A 15,396-nucleotide genomic window follows, 5' to 3' on the forward strand; every position below is an offset into this window, starting at 1 on the left:
ACAGCTAGTGTCCACATACATCAGCATATAGTAAAATATTTCCTGAGGAAAGGGAACCTTGTACAGGAGGATGTGCCAGCCTGGAAACAGAACCTCTGAGTGTGTTAGTATCTCTGCCATGTTTGTAAGTAATGTTGTGGTTATTCTAAATGAATAGGGCTGCTGATATTTAGACATGGCAGTGCTATTGCCAGAAATAATATGGCAGAGTGTAAGCTGGTGGAATGAATCAGCAAGTTCAGTAACAGTAACAACCCCTCCTCCCCCCAAAATATTTTATGATTTAGTCCCAGGTGAGACCAAAATTCCTATCAGGTTTGCCACAGAGATATGTCCACATTTTCAGTCAGCAATATTTTATTTTTGAAGGTCTTTTAAGTGGACTGGTAATTTTTTTTTAAGAGCATGTTAGACAAACACCTGTCAGGGATGGTCTAGGTCAGCGGTTCTCAAACTATGGGTCAGGATCCCAAAGTGGGTCGTGACTCCATTTTAATGGGGTCACCAGGGCTGGCATTAGACTTGCTGGGGCCTGAAGCCAAAGCCTGAGCCCCACCACCCCAAGCCCCACCACTGGGGCTGAAGCCGAAGCCTGAGGGCTTCAGCTCTGGGTGGCGGGACTCAGGTTACAAGCCCCTCGCCCAGGGCTGAAGCCCCTTGGGCTTCGGCTTTTAGCCCCTCTGCCTGGGGTGGTGGGACACAGGTTATGCTCCCCCCCCAACACCATCCTGGGCTGTGGGACTTGGGCTTTGGCCCCCCCCTCCTGGGCTGTGAGACTCAGGTGGGCTCCGGCTTTGGTCCCCCATCCTGGGGTTATGTAGTAATTTTTGTTGGCAGGAGGGGGTCACTGTGCAATGAAGTTTGAGAACCCCTGATCTAGATAATACTTAGTCCTGCCATGAGTGCAGGGAACAAGACTAGATGACCTCTCAAGGTCACTTCCAGTCATACAATTCCTTGTCCATGAGCATAATGGCATTATGTAATCAGGAAACAGACACCCCCAGCTTGGCTTACAGTCTAGCCCTGTACCCCAATGGGTCTGGGCTTCTGCTCTCTTGAAGGCTCTCCTTTCCACTGCAGACTAGCCAGTAGCTGGCAGTAGAGAGTTTCCAGTATTCCCTCTAAGAGCTTGACTGAGTCCTCAATCCCACCTCATACGCTATCCCATACATTATACAAGGCCTAAGCAGGGAATTAACCAGAGATGGTTGAAATTTTTCATTTGTTTCTTGATGAAAAATAGTCTTTTTGTCAAATTGGACATTTCAACCAAATTGGATTTTCACCAAATAATGGAAAAGCAAAAATATTTGACTGGAAGCTGAAACGCTGTCGTTATGTGTGTGTGTGGGTGAGGTGGGTGAGGTGGGGTGGAGGGGATTTTTTTTTCCTAATAAAACCCAACAGATTTTAAAGAAAAACTTCAAAGAAAATGAAATTTTTTTTGTTTTTGTGTAACTAATTTTTTCTCTGTAACGCAAACCATTTCCCAGCCAGCTCTAGAATGAACTCCCTGGTTTAGGGAAAGCAAATGGGCTTCCGTACCCTAACAGCATTGCCACAGTCTTCCCAGAAGCATCAATTGCAGCAGAAGTGGTTCCAGGAATGTCCAGAAACATATGGTGACATCAGCTAAGGTCATAGTCTAGGTGGTTATCAAAATACTTTTTGTCACAAATTCATCCCCGATATAACTCCATTGAAGTCAGTGAATTTGGCCTCTTGATCCTGAATGCACCTGAGTTTTGCCAAACCCCTTTGGCCTATTGTTGCTGTTTACAAATGATTTGAGAACTGATTCTCTTCTTTTCCCCTCCCAACACAATCACTGTTGGAAGGTACAAAGAGGCAGCAGAACCAGTTTGTGTAACTTTTTTGGTAGAGAGGAGCAGGAAACTTACATGGAAACACATTCTACAGTTTGGTTCCTTTATGGTGCGTCTGTTGAATCCAGATGGCTTTAAGGGGAAGCTACAGCTTCAAACGTTACCTGTTTTAGTTTGTTACTTTTTTATTCCATTTGTGGCTCTCTTCTGAATTTGTCTGCATGGAGAATTCCATCAACTGTTGCCAGTGCTCTTTCCCTGACAAGGCTGAAATCTAACAGGCAGGTGAAACCAAAACACTACAAGAGATAAATGATATAACCTCTCTTTCTCAGTTTGGGATTTAAAGTTAGCTCTTAGAATATTTCTCTTGTTTAAAATAGAGAGAAAGCCTTATTCACTTCAATAAAAATCTATCTGACATGAGCTTACTCCAGACCCCAACTGAGACACAATAACCACCACCACAACTAGTGATAATTGTCAGTCTCAGAAGGAGGCCATGATCTTACTAAGTATGAGGTATGCTTGGGTTCTTCCTTCAGGCCAGGTTCTTCTGTTGGAATTGGAGCAGAGAGGGGAAGTTTGCACCACTGAGGCCAATGCCTGCATTATTGATTATGAATTATTTTCTATTACAGTAGTTCCTAGAGGCCTCAGTCAAGACCAAGGCCCCATTGTGCTAGGCACCTGCACAAACCTGGACTATAGACAAATAAAGGAACAGAGCGGCTGAGTTTCCTCTCACACCAGCGTAAACCAGGAGTAACACCAGTGAAATTTATGCAGTTACTCCAGTATAAAATTGGTGTGCGAACAGACTTTTGTTTAATGTTGAGCCTATAAAATGCTTTTTGTTGTTCTTCATGCCACCTTGTGTCACATTAATCACTAAGCAATGTAACAGTACCCTGTTGACTGGAAACTTGTATGACTATATAACATTAAAGGCCAAATAAGGCAAAGCAGAATATAAATTGCTGAGCTTTCAGTGCCCTGTCTTCAATTTTCCTTCTTGTCTTTAGGTATAAGTTGGTGATAAGGACTTTTGTCTTAAGGGCCCAATAGATTGTTCCATACACTCCAATCTATATTTAGCTTTTTAAAAGAGAGCCTTCTGCCAGACAATGCAGATGTCCTTTTCCATGTGTTGCAGGAGGGTCATACATATGGTACTGGCATTTGGATGAATAATGGCTTAAATGCTTCTGGGAAAAGGCAGCCCCCCTTTTCCGAGGGCCAGAACTCACAGTGTGGGGTCATGTTTCTGCATTTTGTGCTGCTTTAGGTTTCCCTCACATTTATTTGTTTTTATTTTTTTGTAATGCCATGCTGTATTTCTATTCTGGGTGGGGGGAATGTCATTACATCCGGTAATTATGCTGTTATCCTTATTGCATTCATGTATTGCACTGTTGCACAGACCTCGGAAATATACATCCAGCCATCTGATCCTCCTTTTTTTCTTTTTTGATACTATACACATTCACTTACTTTTCAGCTCTGAGGCATATAGGCATAATTCCCTCTGTTTTCTGATGCTTTGTGAGGCTTAATCATATCCCAAGGAAGAGGTATAATTTTTAAACCACAGGAAAGTTAATGATTGGTATTTGCTATTCAGCATAACGCATTTTGGTGTCCAATGAGAAAACCAACTCAGATGAATAATCCTCAAACCACACATGATTTTCCCATGATTTATACATCTGCTTTTATATTCCAGATAGAACAATGACTTTGCTATCTTTATTAGAATAATACCTTTTTGATCAAGATTCCCTGTAGTTATTGTATAGCAGATGTAGTATATTCTACCCTAGAATTATCTCATGTGTCATATATGAAGGAAAATGGGTATTTCATCATGTGCAAATTAGATTTTTACATACAATTTGCATGGTTGTATAAACGTTGCCTACAGTACTTGTCATTACACAAATGCATAATTCAGGGTATTTTTGTTAAATCAAGAGCTCCTAATGTACTTTGCTTATTATGTATAAAATCCTTAGAAAATTGGCTAACAATTGTTCAACATTTTCTTTACTGAAGAGATTACAGAGCAATCTAGCAATGGCAATTGGTCTTTAGTGGCTTCCAGTATTTTTAACAAATTCTGGTTTATTGGACATTTGTTAATCTATTTCAAATTTTGCATCAATCAATCAAAAAATAATAAGAGATTGAAGATGAACAGTTCGGAGCGCACTACAAAGCTGTTTTCACTTTTTTGTTCAGTGCCTGATATTTTGGCTAGCAAAGCAAGGTCTGCAGTCAGCTCTCTGTTTAGGCAATAGGTCTATATAATTCTTTTATAAAATCCTAGCAACCATTTCATTTTTGCATCTTTATATGCTTTGCCTGAATTTGTCTGAATGCGTGAATTTGGCCAAGTTTGGAATTTGTTTCCCTACTTTGCACCACTGTCCACTCAAACCAGGAACATTAGACAGCAGATGGAGGCTTCGGGACAGATTTGATCCCCTTACTCATGTTGAATAGTATCTTATTTCATGAATGCTTCCAATGAAATTGGTGGGTCACTTGTGGAGTAAAGTGCTACTCAGTATGAGTAGAGGCATCAGAATCTGACCCTCCCAAAACTGTTTAAAGGGACTGTTGATATTCTGAAAATACTACAGAGCCGAAAGTGGAGGATTAGCAATGGTTCCAAGAATGATAATGGCTGTGATTCACTTTCTGTTTTAATGAACTGTATAAACTGGAATTTTGCCAAGATAATGTAATATTGGCCAGTTCCATGCTGACGAATCCATCCCAGGAGCCTGTAACACTTTTATTGACGTTGGGTGTAACATTCCCCTTTCTCTGTTTGGATCAGTCTATGGTTTAAAAACAAATCCAAGATTCAGCACTTGAATATTTAAAAGACTGATTTTGGCCTCTCATGTACAGATTTTACGTGGGTGCCATTCCACCAGTGTGAGATCAGAAACAAGCCCTCAAGACCTGATTCTCCACTGTATCATTGACACCTGTGCAGAGTGGGTATAAGATCTTAGCAGACCAGGATGGTAGTATTTATACTTACTTTGTGCAGGTGTAAATAATTAGGCAGTAGTGCATTAGGCTTTGAGAGTGAAATTCACCCCCTGCCCCTAACACAAACACTCTCTACATTAGCTTCTGATTTGTGTGTAAGTGCAAATCCATTGACTCCAGCCATGGTTTGATCCCAATGGTAACCTTCAGGTTGGTTGATTTGGAACAGCCACAGAGCCCCCTCCCCTGAGCGAAGGTGTCCACACCCCCTATGTGCAAAGATACCACATGGATGCATCCACTGTGAGGGGCCCTCCCAGAGGAGGTATATTCCATGTTCATGCTCTACATGGATATTTATGGGAAAACAGGTAACTGGCTTGTTGGGAGTGACGGCCTGACAGAAGCTTACTGTGAATTTTAAGAGTCTGTTCTGATAACATTTAACAGCTTAAGCATAAGTAGAACTGTGTATATGTAAGAAATTGCAGAGTAATCATGTTTGTGAGAAAAAGATAAGATACAGTAATTAAAAGCTAGAAAAGACAGTTTGAACTAACATTAAACCTGCACTGAAGTGGGAGGAGAGTTAATGTAGAAATGAAAAACTAATACGTATGTATAAGAAGAGATAACAAAAAGTTTTATGAATAAGTTTGTGTAAGAAAGGGAGGTTGAAGCTGTATTGGCTGGTGCTGGAGGAAACTGGGATGAGATCATCCTGGTGATTTTCTCACCTGTGAATAATTGATCACCACTTGTTGAGTGTTTAGCCATAATAAAGATTTGTTAGATCCCTTTGCTGAGTAAATGAATCTCCATCCAACATGGCTGAAATGCTGCAAAACTGATCAGACGTTCTGATAGGGTTGTTATCTCTGAGGCAGTGGCATTGGAACAATTTTTATCCTGCTGATGCTGAAAGCCATTGAACAAAACTGTAAACCCTGTATATAATGGAAACCGCTTCAAGCTAGGGGATGCTGCCACATCCCTAGTTCCAGCACTCCTTCTCTGAGGTACAAAAAATCAGGACATCCAGTATTTTAATGAGCCCATAAAACTGGGCAGCTGGCAGTGTGTACTGAGTACCCCCTTACCATTTCCCAGGACAGCTACCTCAAAAAGGGATGATCCTAGGAAAACCTGGACAGGTAACAACCCTACATTCTGATAAGTCTGTGGCTAAATGAACTGTTAATCCAAAGGAATCAGATGATTTTGCATGGAAATGTGTGTGGCATTAGATTCATTTCTATGTTTTGAGGGCATATGAAATCTAGAAACGTACTTTTGTTTTCTTACATTTGGGGCTTGAAATAAAAGAGTGTCACTCAGGAAGTAAGGAAACAGTTTGTTCACTGACAAAGTTTGAAAGTTGTTTTTGAAGCAGAACATATTGGCTTTTCCCCCCCACTCTATAAATAACTCTTGGCAGGCAGAAACAACCTTGATTGCATGAGATGAAGTAGAGCAACCAGCAGGCTCTACAGCAGAATAAATGGCACTGTGCCAAGAGCTTCATCAAATGAATAATAGCTTCCACTTGACAATCAGTAAAGTGCCTCTTCTCCTGTGGATTTAGTTTTTTAATGATGATTAGAGAGGATGGGCCCCTAAAATTTCTCTGGTAAAAATGACCTCCTATTAATTTCTGTTACTTGAAATGCTGAATTTCAAAGCTATTTTACAGCTGCAAAACCAAAGGCACTGACATAAAGGAACTATTATCTTTGTAATTGTAGCAACAAGTACTAGATTTGTCATTGATTAACAGAGACTTTTTAACTTTATGATCCTTTTGTTGGCTAAGTCCCCTGTATACTATTCTGAGCTTTTCAGATTTACTGACTTTGAAAGTCAAATGTTTGTTATAGCTACAGTGCTAAAGTACATTTGGTTAACAAAAATTCTCGTCTAGAATACTGTCTCTCTTTTTATTTCATTCTTTCATAGCTTTTGCTGCAACATCCAATACTGATCATTATGGGTGGCAGGGAATCCATTACAATATGCACAATATATTGTGCACAGCATTTACTAAAGTATTTTGTGGGGGTATGTGCATAGCATACACATGTAAAGAGGTACATCTTCTCAGTTGCATGCCTCACATACATATAATAAAAACATATGTCCTATTTGTCATTATACCTATGCAGAAAGGACCTTTCCCATCTATCTGGGTATGGAAGCTGGGAGGTTTAATATTCAGGGAGTTTCATCATCCTGGAAAAGCTGAAACTCTAAACATACTCCATCTATTCACTTTCCTCATCTTTCCCAGAGCAAAGTAACAGACAGAAACTGAATGCAGTCAGGTTGCTACTTTGCTCTGATGTTAAAAGGTTCAACTCTGACCTCACCTGTTCATCAGAATGTAGAAACAAACTACAGTTCAGACTAGGCTTCTGTCCTTGGGCTGTTTAAACTAAAGGCCTGGGATGATGCACATGGCTCAGTGGTCCAAAACATAATTTAACTTTATAAAGCTATAGGAACTCACCTCAATATCAAATTTCTTTAAGGTACATGTTTTTTTCTAATATAGGGCGCATAAATGCTCAGGTACTGTGTGAATATCTAGACAGATTAGACAGGCAGTGCTTATTTCCTATGCTCTTTACTTTTTTATGGGTACACATGGGGACGTGGGGGAAAGAAGCCAAAGACACCTCTTTCCCCACTATTGGAACCTCTCAGCCTCATGGCAGGATAAGTTACCAGGACTCTGAGTGCCAGGGGAACCCCAGCAGATTCACCCAGGGAAGAGTGGTGGGCCGACTTCTCAGCAGGGTCACAAACCCAGCTCCACCCTCCTTATGCAGTGGTCTGCAGCTCCTGTCAATTATGGGAGCAGCCATAAATCACACTCCTGGGCATGTTCTCTTCCAGCCTCTCTGCCCTGTGTCAGAAGGATTGCCCAGGGTTCCTGTATGGGGCTGACACCCTTCCCTCTCTTCAGCCTTTGTTTCTCTGATTAAACTGGGGCAAAGTGAATTAGAAGCTCTTTCCTTACTATACATAGAATCCTTAGAAAATTTAGCTAACAATTGTTCAACATTTCCTTGACTGAAGAGCTAACAGCGTGCCTCTACCTTGCAGTGGTGTTGTGTGGATAAATACAATGACGAGTAAGAGGTGCTCAGATATTATGATGGGGGGGAAGCGCATTTAGCACCTCAATAGATAGAATGAACTTTTTATTGTATACAAAAAATGGAGTCAGAGAGTAATACCATGCTGTGCTTATGTGTAACATTCAAGATAGAACATTCACAGTAGACAACATAAAGAAAATTTAAATAGAGAAATGGTCAGTCAATCCATCCATGCAGTTATTTTATATCACACTTCTCACCATGTTGTCTGATATGGACATACTATATCTGACATGATTGATTTCACAGGAGGTTCTTTTCTATCACCACATGGGTGACTTTTTTGCACTGTGTCAACACAGTGCTTGGTGACTGTTATTGGTAGCACTAAGAAGAATGCCCGATGAGTATCAGATTTGCAAGAAAAGATTTCAGAATAATCTCTATGTCTCTGAACAGGGCTGGGGTGCCAGGAGTTAAGAGCTTGTGAATGGGGTGGATGCTCTGTTCTTCATACCACCATTACCTTGGACAGGATGAATCCTCTCAAAATTACCAGTGCAAAATTATTTCAGATACTTTCCAAAAGTTTAGAAAGATTCACAAAACAGAACCCTTTATTGATGAAAACACTTTTCCCCAATGAAAAATAAATCAGATTGCACTTAAAAATATTTTAATTAAATTCATTGCATATTTAATTCATGGAAAAAACAGCCAGTTCTTAGCTCTTTTTTCCTTGATGGACCTTCCAGGGTTAGCTTTCTCTCTCCAAGACTCATTGGCCTTGGTAGGCAGAATTCTATTTCCCTGCGCTTGGGCATTGTTAAAGGCTTCCTGCCCTCCCTATTGGCTCTGATTCCCTGTGAGTGGCTGTTAGTGGGAGTGAAATGATGCAGCTGGACTCTGTTAGAATCTCTCCCAAACTTTTGGTCTATTAAAGTTCCCTTGCAAAGAGCTTTTCTCTTGGGGGGCTTTGGCACATACCCTCTCCTCCCTGCCCCAGAGAAACAGGCTGGCTCTTCCCTAATGATTTAAGGTGTGACATCCTGGCCCACTTGAAGTTAATGGGAATTTTGGCATTGGCTTCACTGGAGTCAGGATTTCACCTATACTCACCTCTGTCCCAGTTAGTACACATTGCAGGGTTTCCTCCTGAGCTACGGGCCAGATTGTGATTTCTCTTGCATGTATGTCCAAGGGGGAAAGCAGCAAGAGGAGATGCAGAGAGCCTTAGAGATACAGAGAGCAGGAAGAAGCAAGAATGTCAGGGCATGAGGTATTTTTCATCCCAAAGGTGGTGCTAGTATATGGAGGCCAGCTCAAGGGGCAGCTTCACCCTGTACCCTTTTGAAAGATAATACTCCAGAGTGTGCTCCCAGCACCCTTGGAGGCGTTCTGTTTGCTTCAGTATTTCTGAGGCTCAATGCTCTTGGTCAATGCTGACTGGGAATGCACCTCCACACCCTACTGATGGGGTTTTGGCTGCCAAAGTTACAAGATAGCGTGAGATGTTCTCTTAGAAATTGCATAGACCAAACAAGATTAAGATCATTATGGCTGGATAGTGAATTTAAAGGGCCAGATTTTCTCCTTTGCCGAGATACGATCAGTGTGGGGTGAGATGTCAGACATTACAACTGTCTCATTCTCAATCTACCCAGGCCCTGATGTATATTAGAGCACCCTTGGGGCTGCTTTAATTTATTACAGCTTGCTAGGATCCCTAAAGGGCCATATGCCATCTTAAAATTACCACAGGGGAGGTCTGTCCCATCTCATTCCTCTCTACTCCATAACCTCTGTGATGTCAGGGCAAGGGAAACTTTAATGTAAGAGCCTCCTCTGCCTGCTTTGTACCCACTGAGAATTTCCCTGGAGGAAATTACCATCTTCCCCCTCCAGGGAAATTCTCAGTTGGCCAGCAGTGGCCAGATTACATCTTTTCTGTACTGCTCAGGTGGCTCAAAGAAGACAGAACTGGGCTGAGATTCTGGCCCAAGAAGTTAAAATGCAAACAAACATGGAAGAGGATTAACCATCTTAGAAATGATTTTCAGTCTTACTTTCACTAAAGACAATGGCAAAGGATCAAACCTTAAATAAACAGCAGAAAGGGAGGATAGTAATAATACAAGGTACGGTAAAGTTTTGAGGACAGTGTGTTGCTCACATGGAGAGAATTAAAACACGATTTCTAAGTGCACTCTACATTACCCACCATGACACTTAACTAGCTCAGACCTGGAGGATGTAGCCCACAATATGAGTTTATTTATTTAAGTTTTACTCATAACATTTCAAAGACTCTAGTAATACACTGCAGGCTGCAGGATACCTAAGGCCTAAGTTTATTTTATTGTTGTGCAGCAGCACGTATGAGATTGGGCCTTGTTAGCCATGTGTTAAACTGGAATGGGTCAGCAAAAGGGTTTAAAATGAATGCTACCAGCTAAACCCTGAATTACTTACTCACAGAGACAGTTCTACTGAAATCAAGTGAGTGAGGGGATCAGGATAGTCCTTACAGTCAATGAGAAACTCTACGCCTGGGCAAAAGAATCCAAGCTAAAATACCAAAAGAAAACAAGGAAAAGTTTGTTTTATATTAAAAAACATATGTTCTTACTTCTTTTTCTTTTCTTTTCTCTTTCTTTGATAACATGTTCTTCATTCAAGTTGAATTTAAAGAGCTTCCCTTGCAGATTGATAAAGAAAATATCAAACACAGCTTTATACATGGGGAGGAAGGGAGAAAAATGGATTGCATTTGTTTTGCACCATTTCATTCATGAGCCAATCCAAGGAAAATCAGATCCCATCTTGTGCTGTTAATGGCAGAAACATGTGGGGTGGGGTATGATTATACATACACTGCTTCTTGTAGGTTTGGCTTAAGTAAATTTGTTTTCATGTGTAATTTGTGAGTCTAAAAACCAAAGGGCTTTGCCATGAGCTAGGACCAGTGTGATGTTGCACTGTCCTAGGAGTAGCCTTGGAAGCAGATTGAGTTGCCTCCTGGTTTCCCCCTGTTTTGTGGGGGAAGTGCCCTGCACCAGGCCTATACATGGTACAGAATACTGCCCCAGTCACTCTGGCTAGCTATGTTATCTAGTGCATTGGGGCGAGTCAAGGCCCCACCTACTACTTCTCACTTGCAGGTGAGGGGAAGCCTAGCAGCATCATATAGGCTGATCATCTTCCCATGCTGTTACCTGCAGATTTGTGCAGCTGCATAATATGAGCCACTTGTTAATGATTAGGACTGAGCAGACAAGCAAAGCAGTTAGTTGATCTGATGAATTTATCCTTTTTTTCTCTTTGCAAATTGTCCATGAGTAAATTGTGATTTTCTTCAATTTATCCATTGTTAGAAATGATTTCCCAAATAATTTCTGTCAGTGATTTGAGCTGTGCTGCCAAACTTTGGCTGGACAAACAGATTGCACAGCATTGTTTCAGAACCAACAAGATAATGCTTAAATTAGGATTTGGGGTGTCGGCGTTCCCCTCATGAAGACAGAATGTGCTTTCTGTCTGTATTGTCCTGACACTTGCTTAAAAGCAGCTGTGCCTGTGACCATTCCTGCTGGTAGACTCACCAGCTAAACTGTTCACAGAAAGTGAACCGAAAAGAAGTCTGAACACAGTCAAAACGATTTCATCTTATTGGTCTGAACATTGGCAGAACATTTCTGAGGTATTAGCTCATTTCTCTTAATAACATATGTCAAGCTGGTTTGTAACTTACACAGAGAGATATACAGTATGCACATTTATCAGTTACCCTCACCCCACTGCTGGGGGAATACCTTTTCTGCACAGCTTCTTTTCTCACCAGGGTGGAACCATGAGCATAAACCTCATCACAGTTGAGACCAGAGCCAATTCCTACTGGCAGCAATTGGAGTGTTTCCACTGACTTCAATAGGAGCTGGGTTGGGGCCCTAAATCAGGATTGATTTCTAAGATATGATATTTTGTATGTGAATATGTAGTTTGGTTGGTTATCTTCATGTAGTTATCATGGAAGTAATGAATTTTTAGGAGGGATTTGAATGTGGAAAGCATGATGGCTTGGAGGGAAAGCATGATGGGTTGGAAGGAACATAAAAATGACCTCACTTATTAAATAATGTCCTCAGCTTTCAGGTTTGTGCTTTCAAATCACAATCTAAGTGATTTCTATTCCCTTACACAATATTATATAGCTCTGTATCAGGCACTAGCTACAATACACAAGCACATAACAAAAACATATGTAGTAATATTGTTTGTGATGGATTGACAAAATCAGGGAAATGCAAACTTCCAGGGGATCACCCATTGTCAGGGCAAAATCTCTATTAATTTTTCATGCAGGATATACATGTACCTTGCCCTGGCAATGGAATAACCTCAGTCATCCAAAGGTTTGTTTTCTCATCTCTAACTGTGGTGATCTGTAATAGACATTCGCAGATTGGAAAGAGAAGCTTGCCCTTGATTTCTCCCATTGTGGGTAGATCTTGCCATTCATTTTGCATGTACTAACCTATACAGTGATCATATCCCTTATGAGTAATATGGTAAACATTAATGGTGCACAGGTTATATTTTTGGAGTCCCTTAAGAGGTGTGTGTAGGAAACTCCTTTTGAAATTAATCTGACTGCTGAACAAGACTTTGAAAATATACTTGAATGTTCACCTCTGGCAGGACCTCATTGGTTTCAGTAGATAACAGGCATTATTCAGCAGCCAGCACTTTCCAATAGATATTACAAAGTTTCCTGCTCTAAATATATGGGGAAATGGTGGTGTCTTGGATACCATGCCGTGGCAACTGTAGGCTGTTGGCTTGCTTAGTAACAGTGGCCAGTGCATGTCCCAGAGGTCATATTTAATTAAATTACATTTTGGGATGATAAGATTATTTTAGTGTACAAACCTAGGAAAAAGAAATTTTGTGGAAAACCCCAGAACAATTGGGGGGTGGGGGAGGGCTGTTTTCCCCTCCAAATAGGCAATGACTGTAGAATATGTCCTAGATCTGCATGGTTCAGGTTTAAAATAAGGGCAGCAAACAAATCTGCTTTTACAAAATCCTTCACGCAGGCTAATTTTCCTGTGTCACACGCTCCTGTATCTTCAAGGGAGACCAACTTTTTATTTAAATTTTGAAACAAAAAATGTCCGCAGTGCTGACTGGTCCCCAGTATACCAAGCTTCAGCACAGAATGAATTTTTAATGTTCAAAACAAGATTTAGAACATACCAGAACAAGCATGGTGGTAGACCATTGGATGTCTTTGTGTAAAATGAAATATACCTGTGCTATCTGTAAGGCTTTGGCATTGCCTTACATGTATCTCATATCTGTTTAAAACACCTAGATCTGTGGGTAATATTGCACAAGGGATGTTGCCAATATTCTGAATTGAATTCCCCTAAGAAATGTTAAAGTTTGAGTTTATTGTTTCAAGGTAATGAGTATAGCTTTAAATTTAAGGCAAAGACAAGGGCTAAAACCAGATTATGTGGCTTTAAACCACACAAGAATTTCCCTTGTGATATTTTTTGCTGTTTGAGTTTAGTTTGTATAAAATAATCAAAACAGTCTGTAGGAATTATAAATTTTAAAGTGTTTTATCCCAGCAATGCAGTTTGGATAATTTGTGGCAGCCCAGAACTCAGAATGTGGTCAAAATAATTTATTGTAAGCATTAGAAATCAAAATTAGCATCAGAAATCAACCCCTTGAGAGTTTTTTCTTCTGTGATTTCAGCTTGTAGAAAACAATCATGTAATACACATGAGCTTCTGGAGTGCTAAATTTCTCACAGAGGTAGGGGTTTTTTGTGGAGCTCAGGTTTTACAATTTAATTGAGATTTATAATTAACTTTACAAACATACACATTTGTGTGTATGTGCCTATATACACAATATATATAATCTTAAAAATATTAGATAACTGTAATCTGTTATGTTAGAGGACAATTCACCAATCCTATCTTCATATTGTTACTGCTTTCAAGAAAAAAAACAAACAACCCAGTGCTCACAGGCGTTAACTCTCTGATATAAGATAACTGTGTAAGAGATTTGCTGTTTTTTCTAAAGTAAGTATGAGTTCGTCCTCAACTGGTGAACGGTGAGGTCTAACAAATAGTTATTCCAGTATTCCTGACTAGTGCTGAGCAACATGGAAACATTCAAGTTGCTTGCTTTGCAAATGTCACAGTAATAATAGATGTGCATTGGGAAAGTCCTGACCAGATTTTGCTGTCTTTGTTTTTTTCCTGATAATTTACATTACTAGTCTGTTGCCATCATCAATACTGATATCACAAAATCTGGAGGCATGATTCAGCTCAGTGACTTGTACAAAAGAAAACAATAGTTAATTATATGAAATAAGTGCAGTATTCTTCAGGAAATCTGAGCCTGAAAACCGCCATCCGGAGGCAATCTGATACATTCATGATAAAAGCCCCATACAGGACTATGGGAGTCTAAGTATTTGCCATGAGATGTGTGTGCATAGAATGATTGAGCAACTAACTGTTTTACATATATGGGTGGGATTTTCAAGGGAGCTCAGCGCTGGCCTCCCCCTGATGTCACTGAAGTTAATGATTTTACCAGTGGCTTTGCCAATGGTTTTACCATGGATTTGAATGAGAGTGGAGTTAGTCCAACACTGAGCACTTTTGAAAACTCCACCCCATATGTACTTTGAAGCTGCAACACCTTAAAACCTGCCAACATTAGGATAATGATTTGATAATTAATTTGATGGCAGATGATCATTCTGGAAAAATCACATCTCACCATACCGAGAACTCTCATTGACTTCAAGCCCATAATAAACTGAATTTCACCCCGTATGAATATAATGAATTAATCCCTCTATATAAAGCTGGCACAAGGCCGATACACCATTTCAGTCTCACTTTAAAGGTGCATAGGACTTGAGACAGCCTTCTCCCCAATGATGAATTTCACCCATATGGTACAATGGCAGCAGTACGTAATCTTTCGTCTCACTAGACGCCCCCTGTTGAACTAGCAAAACTCACGAGCTACTTCCTCCTATTCTCTAACCTTCCTCTGCCCCTACTCTCCGTACCTGTTATTATTTGACTGTCTGGTGGGGTGGGAAATTTAATGCAAATATTGCATCCCAAGTAACACGTTAAGGGCCACTCTAAGAGTGCACGTGTACTCCAAAGGGTTAGGTTCACCGGAAACTTCACACTCACAGTGTTCAAGCAGAAGGGGTTCATTTTATTTTGACAGTGCCTCCTCACCCTCATCAAAGCTCTTGGGGTGCTCTGCAGTCATTCATAATAAATAAATGATGAAAGCACATCAAAAATAATGAAGCATTAAATTCATGCCCATGATGCTACACCTGGGTTTTAGCCACAGCCCTGTGTTGGGGTGACGCACAGTCGCATTGTCGCAGCAGAAGTACC

This window comes from Dermochelys coriacea, chromosome 8 (assembly GCF_009764565.3).
Source record: "Dermochelys coriacea isolate rDerCor1 chromosome 8, rDerCor1.pri.v4, whole genome shotgun sequence".
Lineage (NCBI taxonomy): Eukaryota > Metazoa > Chordata > Testudines > Dermochelyidae > Dermochelys > Dermochelys coriacea.